The sequence below is a fragment of the Schistocerca gregaria genome, chromosome 9, assembly GCF_023897955.1.
Source record: "Schistocerca gregaria isolate iqSchGreg1 chromosome 9, iqSchGreg1.2, whole genome shotgun sequence".
NCBI classification, from domain to species: Eukaryota; Metazoa; Arthropoda; class Insecta; order Orthoptera; family Acrididae; genus Schistocerca; species Schistocerca gregaria.
Genome location: NC_064928.1, coordinates 206,476,041 through 206,500,920, shown reverse-complemented (window position 1 = coordinate 206,500,920; position 24,880 = coordinate 206,476,041).

Here is a 24,880-nt window from a genome sequence, read left to right as displayed (position 1 = left end):
TTATTGTTTGCTATCCTCCATGGTGCTGCAGTTCTAATGAACAAAAGTGTATGTTCAGCAGAGCCTGCCACGAGTAGGAATGAACGCGGGAGAGAGAGAGAGAGAGAGAGAGAGAGAGAGAGAGAGGGCACACCCCACACGGCCGGTGGCACCTCACTTCTGTGACGCATCGCCTTGAAACCGGATCCCGCTCTGTGCAAAGTGAATCGCTGGCCGGGCGGCCTCCGGCGCGGGCTGGAGCAACCTGCGACAACCTCCAGCCGGCAGCCCGCAGCCTTATCCGGCGGATTAATTTCCTGCCCAGCCCGCCGCAGTCGCTGCAGCCGCCGCTTCTGCTGCCTTTCCTAATTAGGCGCCGTAATCCGTGCGACACTCGCTTAATTAGACGCGGACGCAGGCCGCTGTGGTTGGCCAGCTAGCTAGTGGCTGGGGCCGCAGCGCGCTGGGTGCGGTCTCATTACCGCGTCTCTGCGGGGCGTGAACTGTCAAAGGGTGCCGGGAGCGACGCCCGCGTGGCACCCCTTACCCTCCTCCCCCGCCCTCCCTCGTCATCATCGATGAAACAGTCATAATTATAAAATAATCACAGAGCCGTGGCGGCTTCTGCGAGGGCGCGCACGTGATCCTACTGGAGCCACTTGTACGCGCGTTCCATAGACTCTGGCCCTCGTCGTGTTATCTTTGCTCGATTATGTGTTCCCTCTGCGGTTGAGGTAGTGAGAACAGTGTTGGACACGGAGCTGGATGTGCCTGAATACTGGGCGTCCTGGCGATTACAGAGAGATGAAAGCGTTAACCGTTGTGCTATGGAGGGCCGCGTTTTCCTGCAGCGTCGACCGTTTTAACAGACGATTTTAGCGGGCAAGGAACGGCTCTCGTCGCGTGCAACCGGGTTACGGAGTGTGCCAGTCAGTTGTTGTGTGCTTTTTTACTTATTCTCGAATCAGAAACATACAGATTTACAGTTGCCATACACATCAATAAATAAGAGGTGCATTCAAATTGTAAGGCCTCTGATTTTTTTCTCCGGACTGGAAAGAGATAGAAACATGCGTATTGTTTTAAAATGAGGCAGCGTTCATTGTCAATACGTCCCAGAGATGGCAGCACCGTACGGAAAATGGAATTTTACCGCCAGCGGCGAGAATGAGAACTGTTTTAAATACTTGAAATGGCGACGTCTTCCTTACTTGAACAGCGTGCAATCATTCGTTTTCTGAATTTGCGTGGTGTGAAACCAATTGAAATTCATCGACAGTTGAAGGAGACCAGTGGTGATGGAGTTATGGATGAGTCGAAAGTGCATTCGTGGGTGCGACAGTTTAATGAAGGCAGAACATCGGGTGGCAACAAACCGAAACAACCTCGGGCTCGCACAAGCCGGTCTGACGACATGATCGAGAAAGTGGAGAGAATTGTTTTGTGGGATCGCCGAATGACTGTTGGAGAGATCGCCTCCAGAGTTTGCATATCTGTGGGTTCTGTGCACACAAACCGGCATGACGACCTGAAAATGCGAAAAGTGTCATCCAGGTGGGTGCCACGAATGCTGACGGACGACCACACGGCTGCCCATGTGGCATGTTGCCAAGCAATGTTGACGCGCAACGACAGCACGAATGGGACTTTCTTTTCGTCGGTTGTGACAATGGATGAGACGTGGATGCAATTTTTCAGTCCAGAAACAAAGCGACAGTCAGCTCAATGGAAGCACACAGATTCACCGCCACCAAAAAATTTCGGGTAACCGCCAGTGCTGACAAAATGATGGTGTCCATGTTCTGGGACAGCGAGGGCGTAATCCTTACCCATTGCGTTCCAAAGGGCACTATGGTAAAAGGTGCATCCTACGAAAATATTTTGAACAACAAATTCCTTCCTGCACTTCAACAAAAACGTCCGGGAAGGGCTGCGCGTGTGCTGTTTCACCAAGACAACGCACCTGCACATCGAGCTACCGTTATCTTTGTGATAACTTTGAAGTGATTCCTCATGCTCTCTACTCACTTGACCTGGCTCCTAGTGACTTTTGACTTTTTCCAACAATGAAAGACACTCTCCGTGGCCGCACATTCACCAGCCGTGCTGCTATTGCCTCAGCGATTTTCCAGTGGTCAATACAGACTCCTAAAGAATCCTTCGCCGCTGGCATGGAATCATGGCGTCAACGTTGTGAAAAATGTGTACGTCTGCAGGGCGATTACGCCAGTTTAATCGATTTCGGGTGATTAGTTAATCATAAAAAAAATTGGAGGCGTTAGAACTTGAATGCACCTCGTATATACACACAAATTGTATTTATATTACATGTGCCCAGTACTTTGCAACCTCCAAGGCGCTTGGAGTGGCCTGCAGGAGGTCAGTCTTTGTGAAGGATGTGGGGCACAAAAGGCACTGGAGCATGTGGCTTGTGGTTCGTTCTTGTCCACAATCACAGGACGTACCTTTTGTTATGAAGCCCCAACTCTTCAGGTTGTCTCTGGATAGTCCAACTCCTGGTCGTAATCTGTTTAAAGATTTCCACACCAGCCAGCTCTCGTTGTGTCCAGGTGGAAGTTCTCCAGCTTCTGGCGTCTGCAGGTGAGGCGTCGACTTCATCCATAACTCCAGCCTCGCCTTCTCTGGTGAAATGGTGAGCTTCTCGAATGTTCTCAGAAAGCTCTTTCGCGACCTCAGCCGAAGCTGTGGTGGATTATGCCCATGCCACTCTCAGTCTCTCCTTGTTGGCAGCAACTGTTCTGCGTATCCATGGTGGCGCTACTCCAGCCAGGCAGCCGTAGAGCTTATCAGTTGGGGGAGGTCTTAGGCAACCTGCAGGTTTCGTTGAGAGCAATGTCTACTTGTCTGGCACGAGATGACCTGTACCAGACTGGAGAAGCGTATTCAGCAGTAGAAAAGGTGGGTGGTGGTGGTTAGTGTTTAACGTCCCGTCGACAACGAGGTCATTAGAGACGGAGCACAAGCTCGGATTAGGGAAGGATTGGGAAGGAAATCGGCCGTGCCCTTTCAGAGGAACCATCCCGAGCAGTAGAAAAGCAGAGTGCCATTGCAGGACTGCGAATAGTTTGTGGATGTGATCGCCACTGTGTCCCCGCTAGTTTGCGAATTAGATTGTTTCGAGCGCAAATTTTTGTGGTGTGCTAAATACGTCGAAATGTACTGAACAACCTGTTAGCAGCTACGAGCTGGAGGGCAGTATTATTCGGCGCCTACCAGGAGCGTTGAAGATATTGGCCTATGGTGGTTAGTAACTAGTACGAAGTTTATGCGGTCTGAACTTCATACTAGCTACTACCTTCCACACGGAGCACGTCCGTATCTCACCACTGACTTCTAGTATCAGCCACACGCAGTTGACGTCAACAAGTGTATGGGCCTGACGATGACATTGAAACTAGAATAAAATCGACACCTTCAATACAGCGGGATGAATTTCTTCATTTTTAATATAAATTTATACCAGCTGACGTCCCACTGTCCCCCATTTTATCTATGGATGTATGAAAGTTCCAATTATTGTTTGCTCCCCTTGCCTTCCCATTTCCTGCCTGTACGAGGACGACTTGCAAATGGACGTTGCAACTCCACACTGCAACGATGACAGAGCGACGTATCAGGTGCTGCTATAGTGCACCAAATGGGCTTCTCAATTACGGTTCGTTTCGATGTAAGAGGCCGCCTTGACTTTTGCAAAATAACACTCCTTGCGCGATGCAGATACCGGTTGCAACACGCGGGCACTGGTTCCTCCTGTCCGCAGCAAGTAATGGCTTTTTAAAATTTATATATTCACTTCAGAATTGGATTTACTGTGCTACGATATGTACACCTCTTTCTATAGCGTCATTCTAATTTCTTTGTTAACACGCTAATCTTCTGCAATACCACCGTTACAAACTACATTGCCACGATAACTTTCTGCATCACCACTAATGGCGTTATTCATGTCACTGCTGGTAAGTAGTACCCGAGGCAGGCTGTCTCTGGCAGGAACGACAGGGTCAAAGAGAGACGGAACATCATCCGTGTTGTGAACTTTATATGTATTTTAACAGAACGTACTAAGTTAGATTTATTAAGCACCTTTTGGAAAAATGCCTCCACTTGCGTTAAGTAGTGCCAGAGTGATGAATACCATGATGATGAACTCCCATACTCCGGAACAGAGCGTAGGGGACTATGCGGGAGACTCGCGCCGCCGTGCTAGGCAAGGTCCTAATGGAGGTGGTTTGCCATTGCCTTCCTCCGACCGTAATGGAGTTGAATGATGATGATGAAGAGGACAGAACAACACCTAGTCTTGTCGAGGCAGGTGAAAATCCCTGACCCCGCCGAGAAACGAACCTGGGACGCCGGGCACGGGAAGCCAGAACGCTACCGCGAGACCACGATCTGCGGACGACGAACACCAACCAGATTAAATACAATAATAAGAACTGTAGCAGTCCAACGAAAGACCCTAAAAACCTTTCAGGGAATCGAAACTAGAAGTAGAGCCTAAGCTCATACAACAAGCACCGTAAAAGTAAATTACTGTACTGATGGATAGGGAAGTTGCACAACGTATGCAAGAGAAATAACCACACAAAACTCATGTTGAATATTAGGTCCTGAATCCTACAGTGATCTGTGTAAACCTTCATGAAATGAAATCTCGTAGTACTCACACAGTAAAGGGCAACTAATGCTATGGTTACTGTAGATGCTCAGCTCATTCGTATCTGATAAACCAAACCAGAAGCTCGCCAGTCATGTCCATACAACGATACAGGGAGGACAACGTGGAACCAACTCACCAACACGGGACACTCAGCTATCCACCTCCAGTTCCAGCCGGTCGCTGAATTACGCCACTCGCTCGTTACGTTGGTACGCGCCGTGCAGATCCAAAGGCTTGCAACAGACGACAACTGAGATATTAATGGTATGCAATCTCGGAAACCCAACTATCTCTTCCTGGTTCTGCTGCTACGCTCAGGGCCTGTAACTGTCAACTACTCGCACAATTCTTACCTCGCCTCCTGGATCCGAATCGGCTGCCTCACCCCAAGCGAACTGTTTCCGTCTTCCCAGTCTCTCTGTCACTCACCTCACACCTCTGATCTTTGCGAGAACCACACACTCCCAAAGCCGTCGGTCTACACGGACGGTACATCCGAACGTCGAGCGTGCCGAGTGTCTGACGTCATAGCGTGGTATAGCACGCTCGGGAGTCTCTCCGAACGTGCAGAGCCATATGTAGCATGTCAGATATCCTGAACGTGCGTCTGAGCGTTGACCAATCAGATGGCACAACGCCACCCACGTCATGTGCACGCCATCTCCCTCAGCACTTAGCAGTGAGGCGGCAGTTCAAGGCTATGCGTAAATATGACGTTTCTGAGCACCAGCCAGAAAACTGAGAATCATTCGAAAACCCGTTGTTAACTGTTTGATAAAATAATGACAAACATCATATTCGTGGCAAAAGAATTATTGTTAATTGTGTAGTACGAGAGTATGCCATTTGAAGGCAGCGACACACTGAGAATCCAGCAAGAACACATTGTTCTCCGTACAATTAGTTATAATTAAATTTCAATTATTAACATAGCAACGATCATTGTTCTTCGTACACTTTGTTATAATTAAATTTCAATTAGTAACATAGCTACGATTAAAGCGTTTAGCAAGTGACAGCATATTAGGATTGGCCATATCCGCTTCGTTGTCTGTTTAGCGTTGTGAGTAGCGTGAATGATTGAGAACAAAAGGGGTGAAATGGCCGTGGTTCGCATCTCGCCACGTATAAATGTCTATATATCTTTTTCCTTAACATTCGCGGTTTTCATAGGTTCTGACGGTTTATTATTAGTTTAATGTAATTATTTACTGCAATATTTGATATTACGTAAATATACGTTTACCTTTTTATGAGGGGTGCGTTTGTTCGATTGGCTTAATCTACAGGACGGCTTTCCGTACTTGTATGAAGATATTTTCTAAATTTTTCGTTTAAGTTTCGTAATTCACATGTTATAAAGATTCTCCTACTGGGTAAAAACAGTGATTAAGTAAGAATGGCCCGGGGAGGCCGAGCGGTTCTAGGCGCTACAGTCTGGTACCGCGCGACCACTACGGTGGCAGGTTCGAATCCTGCCTCGGGCATGGATGTGTGTGATGTTCTTAGGTTAGTTAGGGGACTGATGACCTCAGAAGTAAAGTCCCGTAGTGCTCAAGGCCATTTGAACCACTTGAATGATAAAATAATGTTTATCTTATGTTGAAAACTATTGCAGATTTTAGTCACACAGTTTGTAATTCATCTTTTGTAAGCATATATCCTTATGGATTGGACTTGGTACTTTCCTTTTTGTCTTACAACACGTACATGGATGTTTAAGTTTTAGTTGTGTATAATACGTATAGAACAACGTGATTATGATACGGGAAATGGAGGAAATGTGCGTTTTAACAGAGCTAACGTGGGAATTTTACGCACTCCCGTTTCGTAAACAGATTTACGAATTACAAACATCCCACAACTGTCGCTGGAGTGCACTGCGATCGCGTACGCCACGTTGGGGCCCACGTACGGTGCGCACAAGTCGCATCGTTTCTGAGCGTCCAGCAGCACGTTGAACTCAGCACGCTCAACGTTTGACACCACGGTCCGTGTGCTGGCGGCTTAAGCGAAGTTGTTCAGCTGGACACCGTGTCGCGACCTAGCGACCACACAACGCAAGACGGAAGAGGCAGCAAAGATTTAACTCGTACTGCCCTACTTAATGTGACTTAGGTGGCGACGGCATTTCACCCCTGTTTCGTTCTTCCGCAGCCTGAACGCAATCGGAGGGGGAAACTCTGTCACCCTGTAGGGACCCACAAAATCAGTTTAGCGGAAGATTTAGCTGCATTACCCCGACATCCAAAGTTCCTAAGGAACGCCACATCTCCGACAAGCACATTCTCCGCACGGTGGCCACTGTTACACCACGCCGCTACTCTCCAGTGGGCGGTTTGCATGTTGGCTCTGCACCAATTTTATTTGATTATCTGAGGAATAGTATCATTAGGTAGGAAGTCACGAATGGATCAAATATTCTCATACAGGGAACTTTACGGATAAGTCAAAAGGTGCAGGAGAGGCTCGTATGTCTCACGCCTCGCACTGTTAAAAGTCAGATTCAACCAAGATAAGGTTTAACCTCAGAGTGGAAGGCAATTAAGGAAGTCTTTAGGTTGCGATTGATACGCTTCGCAAATGAACGCTGGCAGTAATATGGAGTTTCGGTGACATGTCTAACAGAAGATAGGAAGCAAAAGCGTTGTCGGTAATAATGATCCTAGAAAGCCTGAACGAAGAGAAAATCCTATTGAAATGCTTAATACTTTGCCCAGCCTTAAAGCCACCCTGGGCAGCGGCCATCAATCGCAAGAGATATATAACGATGACCACTTTGGGTGTGGAGAAGAGTACCGACATAATCGATAAAGAGACACCCCACAGGGGCCACGGACCAGGTGGATTGGATCAACCCCCTTCTCCCATCCGAACTGGCCATCTCACACTTCCAGCTTTGTTTAACCATCTTCCTGACATCCTCACACCTGCGTAGAATGTTGGCGCAAACAGAACTTCACATTGGAGTGTAATACAATCGCACAACAGTAATAGGTCGGTACTGAGACCCTCCGAGGCAAAAACATCCATAGGACCAGAAAATTTGCAACTCTGACACAAAATGAGTACAATGAGGGGAAGAGTTTGAAAATTAACTGTTCTACAAGGTATGGCTATGGGTTTTAAACTGAGCAGCTTACAAATGTGTCGGTGTCTGGAATACCACCAACGACTCATTAACGAAACACTACTGTCCTACTCCAACACTGTACACAAGGACTCGTGAGTAACAAAGAGCAAACGAAAGGGAGAGGCTTCTGGTGACCAGTTTCAGTTTCTTAGACTGTCTCGACAACACTGTACAGGAACCACATCTGGCGCTCTTCTGGTGGCAGCTATTAGGACATTACATTTCACTGATGGGCAAAATGTCCTTTCCGACCACAACGATAGCAGCGACCTTTAACAGCCGGCTCCTTATTGACGGAACCCGCTCCTGGACCGGGTTTGACAAACCTTCAAACGACGACCTCTATGAGACACTCCTTTGAGCGGATTGCTTAATCCTCTACACAAGAGTAGGCAGACTATCCAAGTCGTGACAGGTCTCACGTCTCTCGACAGATACAACGGTGGAACGATCCGCTGGCTTAATACCTTGCAAGATAGGGTTAACAACTTCTTACTGAGACACCTGTGTCTCAAAGACTATAGTTGCTGTACGTGTCTAATGAATACAGTGAGCTAGATCATCATCCACATTCAGAGCCTGAAAGAAGTAATAACAGAATAGGTCACTCTTTACCCTAATGTACACTCGTTCCCTCAGTACCTGTGCATGCAATTCTTTTACGGATCATCTTCTATCTAAAACAGCGCCGATCATTTCGGCCTGGGGGCCCTGCCACGAAGGAGACATCAGTTGGAAAACCGTTTTCCACGACATGTTGAAAACCTCTAGTTGCCGCTCTAGTATAAAGGAAGACCACAAAAAACAAACTAACCCCTGCTGCGTGTCAAGAGCGAGGCGGTGTGCCCATACAACCGAGAAAAGAGATTGGTCAATTTAGAAACGTTTCTCTGTACCATCAGTTCCGGATGACGAGGAAAAGTCCTGACGTTTGGTTACTTCGATTTCCCTGAACTCTTGAGTCTCATATCGCTCTCCCACTCTTTGGCACCACTCTCACTAAATCTTCAACCCATCGTTTTGCGCCATTCGCGCCTGCATTCGATGCACTTGGGCACGGTATGGAACACTACTTTTCAGGAACTTATGGGTTTGCGAAATCATAGAGAGGGAAGTGGCATAGTATTCAAGAGCGACGCTCACCTGTCCCATTGGGTCCATCGCCACCTGGACTGACATCACCACAGCCGATAGTTCGAGGACGTCCCCATGTTCGATTAATCCTCAGATTCGACACTTATAATTTAGTTGTTCCTTCCTCAAACAGCATACTCCACCATCTCCGTCTACATCGATACTCTGCAAATCACATTTAAGAACCTGTCAGGGGATTTCCTTCATTTTGTTGTGGTGATCGTTTCTCCATATGTAGGTCGGAGTCAACAAAATGTTTTCGCTTTCGGAGGAGAAAGTTGGTGATTGGAAATCCGTGAGAAGATTCCGCTACAACGAAAAACGCCTTCGACTTAATGATGTGCACCACACAAATCCTGTACCATTTCAGTGACACTGTCACCCACATTTCGCTATGATACAAAATGTGCTGCCCTTCTTTGAAATTTCTCAGTGCACTCCATCCTTCCTATCTGGTAAGGACCCAAAACGCGCAGCAGTATTCTAAAAGAGGGCCACAACCCTAGTGTAGGCAGCCTCTTTATTAAATCTGTTACATATTCTAAGTGTTCTACCAATAAAACGCAATCTTTGATTAGCTTTCCCAATAACTTTTTCTACGTGTTACATCAAATTGAAATTGTTCGTATTTGTAATTTCTAGGTACTTAGTTGAATCTACGGATCTTAGATTTGATTGATTTTTCGAGTCACCCAAGTTTAACGAATTTCTTTTAGCGCTCATGTGCATGAACTCATCATTTACGGCGAATTACCAATTTTCTCACTATACATATATTTTTCATCAACGGTTTTGGAATTTGTTTTTATCTTATGAAGACTTCACTAGACCACAAAAAACAGTCATCTGCAAACAAACTAAGACGGCTGCTCAGATTGTCTGCTACACTCCTGGAAATTGAAATAAGAACACCGTGAATTCATTGTCCCAGGAAGGGGAAAATTGATTGACACATTCCTGGGGTCAGATACATCACATGATCACACTGACAGAACCACAGGCACATATACACAGCCAACAGAGCATGCACAATGTCGGCACTAGTACAGTGTATATCCACCTTTCGCAGCAATGCAGGCTGATGGAGACGATCGTAGAGGTGCTGGATGTAGTCCTGTGGAACGGCTTGCCATGCCATTTCCACCTGGCGCCTCAATTGGACCAGCGTTCATGCTGGACGTGCAGACCGCGTGAGACGACGCTTCATCCAGTCCCAAACATGCTCAATGGGGGACAGATCCGGAGATCTCGCTGGCCAGGGTAGTTGACTTACACCTTCTAGAGCACGTTGGGTGGCACGGGATACATGCGGACGTGCATTGTCCTGTTGGAACAGCAAGTTCCCTTGCCGGTCTAGGAATGGTAGAACAATGGGTTCGATGACGGTTTGGATGTACCGTGCACTATTCAGTGTCCCCTCGACGATTACCAGAGGTGTACCTCCAGTGTAGGATATCGCTCCCCACACCATGATGCCGGGTGTTGGCCCTGTGTGCCTCGGTCGTATGCAGTCCTGATAGTGGCGCTCACCTGCACGGCGCCAAACACGCATACGACCATCATTGGCACCAAGGCAGAAGCGACTCTCATCGCTGAAGACGACACGTCTCCATTCGTCCCTCCATTCACGCCTGTCGCGACACCACTGGAGGCGGGCTGCACCATGTTGGGGCGTGAGCGGAAGACGGCCTAACGGTGTGCGGGACCGTAGCCCAGCTTCATGGAGACGGTTGTGAATGGTCCTCGCCGATACCCCAGGAGCAACAGTGTCCCTAATTTGCTGGCAAGTGGCGGTGCGGTCCCCTACGGCACTGCGTAGGATCCTACGGTCTTGGCGTGCACCGTGCGTCGCTGCGGTCCGGTCCCAGGTCGACGGGCACGTGCACCTTTCGCCGACCACTGGCGACAACATCGATGTACTGTGGAGACCTCACGCCCCACGTGTTGAGCAATTCGGCGGTACGTCCACCCGGCCTCCCGCATGCCCACTATACGCCCTCGCTCAAAGTCCGTCAACTGCACATACGGTTCACGTCCACGCTGTCGCGGCATGCTACCAGTGTTAAAGACTGCGATGGAGCTCTGTATGCCACGGCAAACTGGCTGACACTGACGGCGGCGGTGCACAAATGCTGCGCAGCTAGCGCCATTCGACGGCCAACACCTGGTTCCTGGTGTGTCCGCTGTGCCGTGCGCGTGATCATTGCTTGTACAGCCCTCTCGCAGTGTCCGGAGCAAGTATAGTGGGTCTGACACACCCGTGTCAATGTGTTCTTTTTTCCATTTCCAGGAGTGTATTTCGTTTTTACAGATGGGGAAATCAAAGGACCTGTAACACCATCTTGGGAAACGCCACCATGGGGGAACGCGGTGACTATACATTCAATATGGAATCTCCTAGTGTTTAGCCATTTCAAAAAACGACAGTGCATTCCAGGACTAAGATTAATATACACAATGTGATCAAAATTATCCGGACGACTAGCTGAAAATGACTTACAAGTTCGTGGCGTACTGCATCTGTAATGCTGGAATTCAATATGATGTTGGCCCACCCTTAGCTTTGATGACAGCTTCCACTATCGCAGGCATAAGTTCAGTCAAGTGCTGGAAGGGTTCCTGGGGAATAGCAGCCCATTCTTCACGGAGTGCTGCACTGAAAAGAGATATCGATGTCGGTCAGTGAGGCCTGGCACGAAGACGGCGTTCCGAAACATCCCAAAGGTGCTCTATAGGAATCAGGTCAGGACTCTGTGGAGGCCAGTCCATTACAGGGATGTTACTGTCGTGCAATAATTCTGCCACTGGCTGTGCATTGTGAACAGTTACTCGATCGTGTTGAAAGACGAATTTCAAGCAAAAAGCAGACATCAAGTTTTTAAATGAGTAAATGAAGAAATAGACTGGTATTGATCAACTTAGCAGAGAGAATCAGTTACTCGCCGGTAGCTACTGCGTCTGGTGTTCTTGGTGAGGCCTGTTGTACTCTGAAGGCTGACAACAGAAACGAGGGAGCAAGCCTGTATCCATCCTCTCTGTTCATTAGAAGGAAGGTCAGCGTTGGCAGTAATATTGACGTTTTATTGATAGCAAATTCGAGTTTCAATCACATAGTGGTCATCTTCAGTGCTCTCTGTTCATGTTGTTAGGTTTTTGATTATTCTTATGGCTTCTCTGGTCTTGGTTTCCGTTAAAGCTGGCTGCACAGCAAGTACGCGGGTTTCATTACATATCATTTCCTTGCCGCAGTGTTCCCAGCGTTCGGCCACTACAGACTTGATGTTTTGCCCCAGACGAATACAGCACACGTATTTTCGTGTTTTGAGTGTTGTTATCAGCCTGCAGGTCTCAACGATGTGCATTACTCCACACTGACATTCAACCCTGTACACAGCTGCAGTGCGTACAGCCTCTGTCTCGTCCTTTGTGGAGCCTAGCACATCCTGGAACCTTCCCACTGTTGTCCTACACTGGCTGTATACCAACTCGGCAAAAAGGAGTTTACTAATCCGATAGGCGAAATTTTTCACATAAGCTAAACCTGCTGCTGGCTGCAGGGCCGCGCAAGGTTGCCGCGTGGTCTTAGGCGACTCGCCACGTTTCGCCCTGCTTCCCCCGTCGGAGGTTCAAGCGGGCATGTCCTTAGCGTAAGTTAGTTTAAGTTCGATTAAGTAGTGGGTAAGCCGAGGGACCGATGACTTCAGCAGTTTGCTCCCATAGGCACTTACCGCAAATTTCCAATTTCCTGGCTGCAGTTCGATTGTCTGTTGCCTCTTTCGCTTCCTTTTGTTTGTTGCCTTAGCTGTTTAGGTCGATTTTTGGTTGTATCCACTGGCCACGATCTTTTTACGCATCTTTCTGAGCTGGCTGCTATGGCCAAGCAGTTCTAGGCACTTCAGTCCGGACACGCGCTGTTGCTACGGTCGCAGGTTCGAATCCTGCCGCGGGCATGGATGTGTGTGACATTCATAAGATAGTTACGTTTGAGTAGTTCTAAGTCTAAGGGACTGCTGACCTCAGATATTAAGTCCCATTGTGCCTAGAACCATTTAAACCATTCTGAGCAGCCTTTTGTGCTCATTTGTTATGTTTTGAGCTTAACGTAGGCGCTGCTTACGGATGGCGAAAGAAAGGAGGTGGAGGTTGGATTGGTCGTGCAAATACCTGCCCGTATGTGTACGCTTCCAGCACACTCGGTGCCGTAGTGTGCCGTCCATTGTCCAGTTGGTTGGTTGGTTACTTTGGGGAGGGGACCAAACAGTAAGGTCATCGGTCCAGTCGAGTTAAGGAAGGATGGGGAAGGAAGTCGGCAGTGCCCTTTCAAAGGAACCATCCCGGCATTTGCCTGAAGCGATTTAGGGAAATCACAGAAAAATTAAATCAGAATGAGCGGGCGCGGGTTTGAACCGTCGTCCTCCCGAATGCGAGTCCAGTGTGCTAACCACTGCGCCACCTCGCTCAGTCGTCCTGTATACTTGGATGTGGTTCAAATGGTTCAAATGCCTCTGAGCACTATGCGACTTAACTTCTGAGGTCATCAGTTGCCTAGAACTTAGAACTAAATAAACCTAACATCACACACATCCCTGCCCGAGGCAGGATTCGAACCTGCGACCGTAGAGGTCGCTCGGTTCCAGACTGTGGCGCCTAGAACGGCACGGCCATTGCGGCCGGCTATTTTGATGTCCAGAAATGTAATTGCCCCGTTCGTCTCTACCCCGAGCGTGAACTGATCTCACCTTCCATTTTATTCAAATGTTCTTGAAACCTGTGTAGCTCTGTTTCACCGTGAGGTCCATTCCTGTCAATCAGCAAAGGAACGGAACAAAGTGTCTTTGCTTCGGAGGCCTCCGTGAATATATTTGCTGCTAACGGGGTGAGCGAGGCAACATTGCTACTCGGTTTGTCTGCTTGCAGCATTTTCCTTGCCATTTGAAATGTGTTGAAGACAGACGTACTCCAACGGGGTCTCCACGTGGCCTGAGTCCAGCTGAAGCAAAACAGGAGCCCACGCCCAGTGACCGACAAGGAATAGACAACAGCAGATCCCCGCTCCTTTCACCGTAGTAACCTGCTATAGTAAAATTCCACGTCCTCCCTTCCTAAGCGATCAATCATATAAACGACCATTTTAAGCTTATAATGTAACGCCATGTTCAGTGAGGAGCAATGGCACCTAAAGGGCATCAGTAGAACCAGGAGACGTCCACTGTAGCCGTGGCCGAAATATTAGTTTCTCCGGTACAGTTTTTTACGCTACGACGCAGTACGGTTACTCACAAAACACTTATGTCAGCTGACTCTGTCCGCGAAAGCCTACGCAGTCATATGGAGTAGCTGTTCTATTAACTCGGGCAATTTCAATTAAAAAAAATACTTCGATTATTATAATAATGATGGAGGAATATCTAAATCCCAGTACAGCTTGTGGCGACACTGACCATAAAAGTGTTAGTTTACTGCATAAAACCTGCTGGGATACAGAAACCTTCAGTTCCACAATGCTATAGTAATGAAACCCGCTTAGATTCCCGGGTTCGATTCCCGGCGGGGTCAGGGATTTTCTCTGCCTCGTGATGGCTGGGTATTGTGTGTTGTCCTTAGGTTAGTTTGGTTTAAGTAGTTCTAAGTTCTATGGGACTGATGACCGTAGATGTTAAGTCCCATAGTGCTCAGAGCCATTTGAACCATTTTTTGAATGCAACCCGCCGACCTCGAAAGGAACGCCATATAGCTAAAGCAAGTACTCACTGGAGACAATAGTACCTCTGGTAAGCTCTCGATTGAAGCCAATACTGACTACACCGGTAAACGCCATTGTGTCTCACGAGGCATAACGCAGTTTCCCATTTCAATTACGACCCAGTTAACTCTGTATCCACCACGTGTGCAACTTACAATCCATTATCTTACTTCCGAATCTGAATGACTATGATGTAATCTGAAATCTTCCTGTGTCTGCCACCGTTTTTGAACTATATGTCCTTCTCTTGTGATTCTTGAACAGAGTATTCGCTGTTACTAGCTGAAATTCACTGCAGAACTTAGTTACTTTTTGTTCTATCTCATTCCTTGTAACGAACCCATATTCTCCCGTGACACTTCCTTGTACTGCTTTCCTTACAACCGCATTCCAATCCCTCATGACTACTACATTTTGATTTCCTTTTACGTACTGAATCACACGTTCAGTACACTGATATATGTTCTCTGTCTCTTCATATACGCCTGCAAAATCGGCATGTACAACTTTAGGTGTTCGATTGTTGTCGATTCTGATCTCCCGTTTCACTGAACAGTTCACAGTAACTCATTCTCCGCCCTAACTTCCAGTTGATATCCAATCCTATTCCTTTTATTCCATTTTCTGCTGATCTTGACGCTATTCTGCACTCATCTGACCAGAAATCATTATGTAGCCTTAGAGATTCCCTTTTCAGATATTCCAGCTTCCCTACAACGTTTAAACTACCGATATTCCACTCCACAGGTCGCAGAACGGTATCCTCGCCTTGGTTATTTAGTCTTTTCCTGACGGTCACCTTCCCTCTAACAGTCCTATCCCGGAGATCCAACAGGTGGCTAGTCCAGAGTCTTTTGCCAATGCAGAGATCATCATGACACTTTTTCAATTGCAGACCAAATGTCCTGTGGGTCTTCAATGCTGTGGTTCCCATTGCGTTCTGCGTCCTCGTGTCATTGATCACTGCTGATTCATCCGACTATTAGGGGTAATTTCGCACCCAAAGGGCAAGAAAGTGCTCTGAACTCCTGTCCACCCCTTCTCCCTCCTTGACAAGGCCGTTGGCTGAATAAGGATTAATTTTATTCTGAGTGTAAGGAGTGGCGGTGATCGAACCCTGGAGCGAAGACGTTTTGGTTACCAGTGAAGGACGCTACTACCAGACCACAGGTGCCTGTACATACATCACACGATTATAATAGTTATCGCGTGTTATTCGTCGTCAGATTGTCGACAGTCTTGTAATTACCAGGACTGCTATCTTGTCCAAGTCATTGTCGATAATAGACAAAAATCTTCGAGACTGTTGATTCCTGGAATAAATGAACTGCCCGCGCACATAATTAAAGTGGTACGGAACCATCAGAGCGTGAGATTTACTTGCTTATGGTTATCTTTTTAATTAATACATGTACTTCAAAATTTACAATTTTAAGCGCAATTAAAGTGACAACGAGATTAATATAAACAGGAATTTGGTTCAAAGTGAAGACTGAATTGCTTAATGCATATTATGAGAAACGGGTATAAGAAGCGAAAATCTGTATATAAATTGGTGCTAATAACTCTACACTTCCGAGCCAGTTAAAAATTGGGATCAAGTCACCGCAATTTTTGAGTGCATTTTATTTGAGAGGAAGAAAAATTGTGTGAGAAAGACCAAACATGAACCAGTTGAGACAGCGTTGCCTCTTTGGATGAAACACAGCTATTTGTGACATAATTTGTAACAAGATCCTGAACTTCATCAGTGAAGTCGATTTCAGATTCAGTGTCATAAGTCTGTGATAGGCGTAACATTTCTTACTAACAAAGTGTACAGTTACAAGGCTAACGAGTCATGTTTGAAAATGTTTTCTATGGACAACGAATATTACCTGAAGGACACAACACAAACTGTGGCAGATTATAACGTACGCATGATTCCTGTTACTTGCCACTTCATCGTTGGATTGTTTGCATTAAATCTATAGAGAAATTTTGCCGGTGTTCGATTGGCCAATTCCGCCTTTCTATTCCCATAAATTGACCAAGAAGACATAAAGATTTTGTATATCCTAATACACCTTCATAAAACGAAGAAAAAATTTAAAACTGTTCCACGATGGATGTGACACTAAAGGAAAAAGCTCGACAGAAGTTACTTTCACCCCTTCCTCCGTTCTAGTGTTAAGCATCTATCTGCTGAGCGAGTTACAACAGTCACACAAATTGACGGCTACGTAGGGGTGAAGTTCATATTGTCTATGAAACAGAGTAACATGTGCTTCTTTTATAAATGTACACAGTATTTCTTGAGAAAAAGTTATATACTTCTTGAATGATTGAAAATATAAGAAATATAACCATTTATTTACCATAATATAGTCTGTCAGACAGAAAAGGCCATTTATGCATGTGATCCACGTGCCCTAAAATGGTTCCTAAGATACCTGAGATATCTTGCCGCGTGACAATATATTTAGGCCCGCTCACCGCCGTGCAGAATAAGTTCACGTTGTGCAAGAGCTATAGACACATCATCTGGGCTATGACGTCGCTGTCTGCTACCAACAGGCTGTCTCCTCGACGGACACCACCTGGCCTCAGCAGCGTCGCCGAAGCCCGTGACTGGATGTCGTTATCTGGTTCATAAGTTTTGGTAGAACAGTGACCCTATTTTGTTCCTCCAGGGACATATAAAAATGTGCACATACTAAAAATAAACTCTTGGGGAACATGGTTTACGTGTGCTGCAGTTGAACTTTTTAAATACTAGTTTGTGGAAAACTCCACCAAGCACAAGACTTTGAGCTGTAGGACAAAGGTCTTCAGCCTGTCAGTAATTTTTGAGTGTTAAACGTGTTTAGTTCATAGGAGCAAACGAGCATACTGTTTTTCCCAGTCAACTACATTTGCGGAAAGTTTGTGGCTTTAGTTACATCCACGACAGATTCTTTCAATGAAACAGAAAACGAAGAAAGGAAAATAGTAAGGAAATTTTTGGTGTTTTGTCTTGAGGGAGTCGGAATTGAGACCAAAGTCTGACGAGATACATAAAAATTTTAAAGGAAATCTTGATAACTTCGAGGAAAATAAAGCTGAAATTTTATGGACACTCTCAGAATAAACTTTAATAGGCAGACCAAAAGTTCTGCCTACCTTGCCCTCTCCATGAAGTTAAAAATAGTTGTGTACTGAAGGATTAAGTTTTTAAGTACTATCTGAACCACTCTATTTTTTCTTCTTAATCGAAGTAAACGTTTGTCAAGGGTGCCACGCTTCTGGGATTTTGAACATTTACTTTTCTATATCGTTTACAACAAAAAAGTGTGCATTTTCACCTGTCTTATAAATGATTCTGTACCTTTTCGTTGTTGAGTTCGGATGTATGTGTAATGTATCCCTGTATGCTGGCAATAATTGTCTTATTTGTTATATATAGGTATTTCCAATTTTATTTGCTGCAGTTTGCAAGTGACGTGTCATCTGGTTACTAATACAGATCATATTTTTAGATAATGAAACTGTACATGTACAGAACGGGAAATTCTTATTTGTAATATGTATTAGTAATATTGCAGCTTTCAATAGTTATAAACTTAAAAGTAACTAAGAAATAAAAATCTTAAAATTTATGATTGATGAAAAGGAAATAGGAATTATAGGAAGATGGGAAAGAGGTTACGACAAATTATCACTTTATGAAATATTATGAATTTGGAAGGATTTTCTAAAGTAACAAGATTCTTGCATTTAATAAAGAGAAATGAAAAGGTGAGAGGAATGTACATAGATTTGTGTTAGAAGTCCTATCACCTACCTACATCGGATGTGACTGTTCGCTAAATCATCGAGCGTGTCACATTAGGTGTATCGTACATTATCTTTAATAATCATGAGAGAAACGTATATGTAGATACATGTATTGCTCTTATATTACAATTCTTACATGTGATATATGCTTTACACGTGGCTTAATGTGTACATTATTTCTACATATTTGACTTCATTAATTGTACGTGTTGTGTGCATCCATCATTGTCATTACAGGTACCACTTCACCTAATCTTAATAGACATTTATAACATTATATGTTTGTAATTGTTTCAGAAGAAATTGCCTTACTCATTTCCTTCGTTGAGAACTTAATTTTCGTTGCATTTTTACATGATTTACAACGGCCGACGAGGTGTATCTGGAATCGGATCTTTCTATGCTAAAACTGCAGAACACTGTTTTTGATGTTTTAACTTTTTTGCTGACGATCGTATACCTAAATGTTGAGAACTGTAATCTGTTGGAAGAACATCCGCAGGTGAGCATTATAGCAGAGGTAATTTACAAGTGAATCGGTGTTCGTAATATGTTTAGTTGCACTTCATGAAAAAGAGATTTGGTTCAAATGGCTCTAAGCACTATGGGACTTAAAATCTGAGGTCATCATTCCCCTAGACAGAACTACTTAAATCTAACTAACCTAAGGACATGGCACACATCCATGCCCGAAGCAGGATTCGAATCTGCGGCCTTAGCAGCAGCGTGGTTCCGCACTGAAGCACCTAGAACCCCTCGGTCATAACGGGCCGGAATTATTGACGTAGTAATTAACTTACGAGAATTCTTACATCATTCACAATGTTTTGTATTGTCCCTTATTGATAAATTTGTCACTGAAATATGTTATAAGACGATGACACGTTTCAGTATTTGAAATTCAGAAACATCTTTAGGAAACAGGAATTAAAACAAAGTTCCATTGAAAACTGTAACAAGCATAAGTTCGAAAGAAGCATCAGTTCGAAAGAAAGCCAAGTGTTACATCTAATATAAATGGGGAGAAGAATCTAAGGGAAACCACATATGCAACGCAAATTAAGTTCTCGACAAAGGAATTGAATTAGGTAATTTATTCTGAAATAATTACAAACATATAATGATATAAATGTTTATTAAAATTAGGTGAAGTGGTACCTATAATGACTATGATTCATGCACACAATACGTAGAATTAATGAAGTCAAATATGTAGAAATAATGTACCGATTGGGCCAAGTGTATAGCGTATATCACATGTAACAAATGTAATATATGAGTAATGTAAATACATGTATGTACATATACTTTTCTCTAATTATTATTAAAGATAATATAAGGTACACCGAATGTGACACGCTCGATGATTTACCGAATACTCACATCTGATGTAGGTCGGTGATGGGACCTCTAACACAAATCTATATGTATTGCTCTTACCTTTTCATTTTTCTTTTATTAAATGGTAGAATCTTGTTGCTTTAGAAAACTCTTCCGAATCACAATATTTCGTAAAGTGATAATGTGTCGTAAACTCTTTCCTATCTTCCTATAGTTCCTATTTTCTTTTCATCAATCGTAAATTTTAAGATTTCTTAGTTACTTTTAAGTTTATAAGCATTTAAAGCTGCAACATTACTAATACATACTACAAATAAGAATTTCCCATTCTGTACATGCACAGTTTCAAATTCTGAAAATTCGACCTGTATTAGTGATCAGATGACAACAAATAGGACAGCTATTGCCAGCAAACCGAGATAAATTATACATACATCCGAAATCATCACGGAAAATGTACAGAATCATTTATAAGAGAGATGAACTTGCACATTTTTTGTTGTAAACAACACAGAGAGGAAAAATGTCCAAAATGCCAGAAGCGTGGCTCCTTTGACAAACATTTACTTCGATTATGAAGATACAATAGAGTGATTCAGATAGTACTTAAAAATGTATTGCTTCGGTACCCATGTAACTTTAAGTTTCATTGAGAGGGCACGGTAGACAGTACTTTTCGTCTGCCTGTTAAAGTTTCTGTGTCATTGAAAGATTCCGTCGTGGGTGTAACTAAAACCACTATCTTTCAGAGAATGTAGTTTACTGGGAAAAAAACAGTATGCTCGTTTGCTCCGTCGAACCAAACACGTTTTACACTCAAAAATGAGTGACAGGCTGATGGCCATTGTTCACAACTCAAAGTCTTATGCTTGGTCGAGTTTTCCACAAAATAGTATTTACAATGTTCTACTGCAGCAAACGGAAACAATGTTCCACTAGAGTTTACTTTTAGTATGTGCACATTTATATAGGTCCTTGGAAGACGAAGAGCCTTAGCGAGAATAAAAGGGTGAATACATCATTCAAATAAGTTAAGCTGTGCTCCACAGCTGGACATAACGGTACAGAAATATAAAAAAACGCTATTTGGAGGATTTTATTTTGTGAATTAATGCTATGTCCTTATTCGTTTGCATTTTTACAGTTAATGCCGCAAAAACTTGGATTATTGGGACATATTTCAGCTATATGTAGTCCTCTTTACACAATAAATTAACATCCCAGCGGCTCCTGTCTACATTTTTGTCACGTCACAATTACGAAAGATATACCGTCCGAGTGGAAGCTTGTGGCTTAAACTTCGTATGGTTCACGGCCGTTTACACGTCGCTAGCAATACGGAGAGAGAAAACTCCAGCGATTGGAACCAGTTCCCAGGAGGCGCTCGTACTCTGGAAAACTTTCTCCAGCGTCTCGAGAGATTCACACAGGGAAATATTTTGTACGGCCCAGCACTGTTGCCTGTTCCTTGTTCTCGGGACCTGGAGAAACTTTACTCCAGCCAAGGCGGCACGTAACTGCCTGCAGCGGGCTGTCCGCGCGTCTCACTTCTGCGAAACTCGCTCGTTTATCAAACGTTGTCGATTTCGCGTGAGCCTGCATAATCGATTAGCCCATTTGGGAACGAAATGTGTTTGCTTATATCGACGTAAACACTACGTATGAGTTATTGCGCCGTTTCTGCGTCCGCTGCAAGCGGGTAGGCTGCAACGATCTGCATTTCATCGCCGCAACATTCTTCCTGCATTGCGCTTACACGCTACACAGCTCCCGAAAAAAGCTCAAAATTCCGAGACATAAACAAGATAAGTGAATACTATACATTATGTACATGCAGAACTGGAAAATGCCTGTCGTTTCACGAGATGAATATCGAGAAGTAATAGAGCGAGCTAGCAAGCCGAAAACCAAATGCAGTAGTAGCATAAAGTTAGACGAAAATTACGACAAGGCCACTCTGACAAGAGAGAATGTGCACATTTGGGTTGCGTCAATGACCTTCCCTATTATGTTACTCGTCGGCTAATATTCTCTCTGTTGACGTCAGAAAACTTGAGGCTAGTTTACACGTCTGCACTAGGTTGCGAAACAAAGTTTCAGAATGGCGCTACCGGCTGCTTAGCATGCATGGTGCGCTGTTGTACAAGTCGCTGGCGAAACTAGATAGTTTTTGAATATTCCAACTTTGACGACACGGAACTGGCAGTTCCGCGTGGTTAGAGATTAGGAGTTGCGCAGATACCGTGTCAGCGCAGTTACACTTGAGTTAGGGAACAGAATGGGTTGTTCAGTTCTTGGACATTTATGCTATTCAGGTGTTGGACGAATTTCAGTGATGAAATCATTCGTTTTCGCTGCGATATCCAGTTAAATAAATATATGAATGTTCATCTGTTCAAAACCCTAAATTTCGGAAAGTTCTTCACCGATTGCTTTGAAATTTTACTGCAAGGTTGTATTCGAGTTTTATGTACGCACTTTTTAAAATAATATAATATATAAATAAACGTGTAAATATAAACGTGAAACGATAATGTCAAACATCTCTAGAATATCGTCATGGACTTACTTCCCTTCTTTTCACAATACTCTAATGAACATTCAGATGGACGTAGGCTGTATACTTTTAATATTTACGATATGTAGATACTTGTGTAATATATAAAGAACGAAACTGGTCTCAAGACCTACTCGACCCATTTGTTTAAAATTTTGATACATTACTGAAGAAACATGTGGAATACTGTTAGCAAACCGGAAGGTTCTGTCTCTGGCTTATCGGCTTATGATTATAATACTGCAACAGAAAATGTATTTACAATGAGACTAAGGAAGGTCAAATAGAGAGGGGCGGGGGTGAAAATGAGATGGACAGAGGGATGGGAGGGAATGGAGATAGAGAACGGAAATGTGAAGTCGGACAACGGGAGGTGGCAGGATGAGGTGGAGAGAGAGAGAGAGAGAGGGATGATGAGAATATGGGCAGAGAAATGCGGAGGAGGTGATACACGGAGAGAGGGGGAAGGAGGAGAAAGTGGACAAAGGGAGGGGATGGAGGAGATGGACAGAGACGGGGGCAGAAGGAGATTAAGAGGTACACCTGATTCCCACGCATGTTAGAAACCTGGGCCTTTTGTTTTATTTCTTTTGCATTTAACAATGCTGAACAAGAACAATGAGAGGCTGGCAACAGCTAGTTCTTCGATATATCTTCAGGGGTTCAAGAGCTTTCCACGTCGTCCTCCGTCTACAAAGGTCATGGAGACGTGACCAAATCACGGGGTATCCACATGCTACCAGAGATTTTGTCGATATGTACGAAAAAAGAACACTGATTTCGTTACATGGCGAAGTACACAACTGATTTCTTTGTTTCCTTTCAGCATCAATTGCTCGTTTCCATGCTTCAATAAGGATGTAGCCATGAAGGTCTCTTCGAGTTTGCTGTCGGATCCTAAAATAAGCTCCATTCGATATTTCGGTGATCCAACTGTTCGCCATATTCAGGAGAACGCTGCTTCTGCTGATGAGTCCTGCTGAGTTCAATATTACGCAGAATCTTAAGAATACATCATGTCAAAGTAATCTATCGCCCACCAACAAAGACCAGTACTCGGTTCGGAATCTACAGGAAGGCTGGAATCTACAGAATCTCTTGTCAGTCCGGCAAAGCCTACAATGTTCTGACGACGCGCACATTGCTTGAAAGATGCGTGGAACATGATCGCCACATCCGCTTTTCACAGCCCAGTAAGTCAGCCGTAGTCGAGAACTGTATGTCAACAGCAGATTCCATAGACTAGTTTATCTTGATCCCTACAAGATTCTGCTGCGATTCTGTTATTAAGGAATCGTTGGAAGTACTTTTAGGGCAAGATCTTATTAATCGGGATGTCGGCTTTGGAAGTGGATAAGCCGTGGGACCTGATGATTTCTTTCATTTCTTCAGGAAGGAAACGTCTTATGTCCAGTGACACATCTAACGACATTTAATTTTATCCATTTTGTCATCGAAACTTCAGCCTCGCGAGTGCCCATTCCGATACCGAGGGCGCATGTAGTATCTCATTACGAATGCTGCTGCGCGCAGTATGTGGAACAATATTCGAACAGGGCGCTTAATATGACAGATATCACTCATGTAGTGGCTACTTTTTCGCATGAGTCTTCGTGCCTATTTTGGTAAATGTGGCGGTGTGAACTAGCAATGTCCAGTACAAAACACTCACCAGACGATGGCTGAACGGTTGTCAGTCGAAATATCGCGGCTGGAAGTTGACATTATCTGGCTGCACTCCTGAAACTTCGTGGAATATTCGTATGCTTCTTCGGGAGGCTTTGTTGGACAGCGGAGTTGTTGAAATCGCGACATTTTCAAGTGGCATCGGCGTTCTGTGCAGCATTTTGAGATCTTGCTTGTTTATTTACTGACTTGTGTAGCTTCTACCGCACTATTTATAATTTTATAATCTCCAGCAACAGCGGGACCAAGAAGTCTTTTATTGGCAGCAGGTTCTTATGTGGTTAGAAAATGGATTGAAAACCCTGTCTGCCTAGGACTCTGTCCATTTTACTTGTTGTTGCTCAAAAGAAAGGAATGGATGCTATTGGTTGATCATCTTCTGGTGAACGTGTTTTTCGCTGTTTTCATAGATGTGGTAAACTTAATATCCCGATAGCTATTCGCTTTCTTCCGGAATAAGCTTCTTAGATACTGTTTAGAACTATTATCTTATGACATGAATGATGGACGCGTTGTGCACTGTTTTGTGAGTCAGTATGTGTTGGCTTCTGGTAAGAGAGTGCGCTAGATGCCCATTGACTGTTGTTCAAGTGGACCGTCTAAACATGGTAATTTTACTTCTCTTCCCGTCTCAGCTGTGAACTTTACATAAGTGTTTTCAGCACAGCGACAGAAAAAGGATGGACGAAGAGGAGCTGAATTTAACACTTGTCCTCCGAAATGCTCCATATAGAAATTTACTACTGACAGAGGCAGTTGGTCGTCAAAGAGTGGCGCATCAGTTTGTTAGTCTTGAAAGGGGGTGGTCTGCTAATACCTTTACAGTATCTT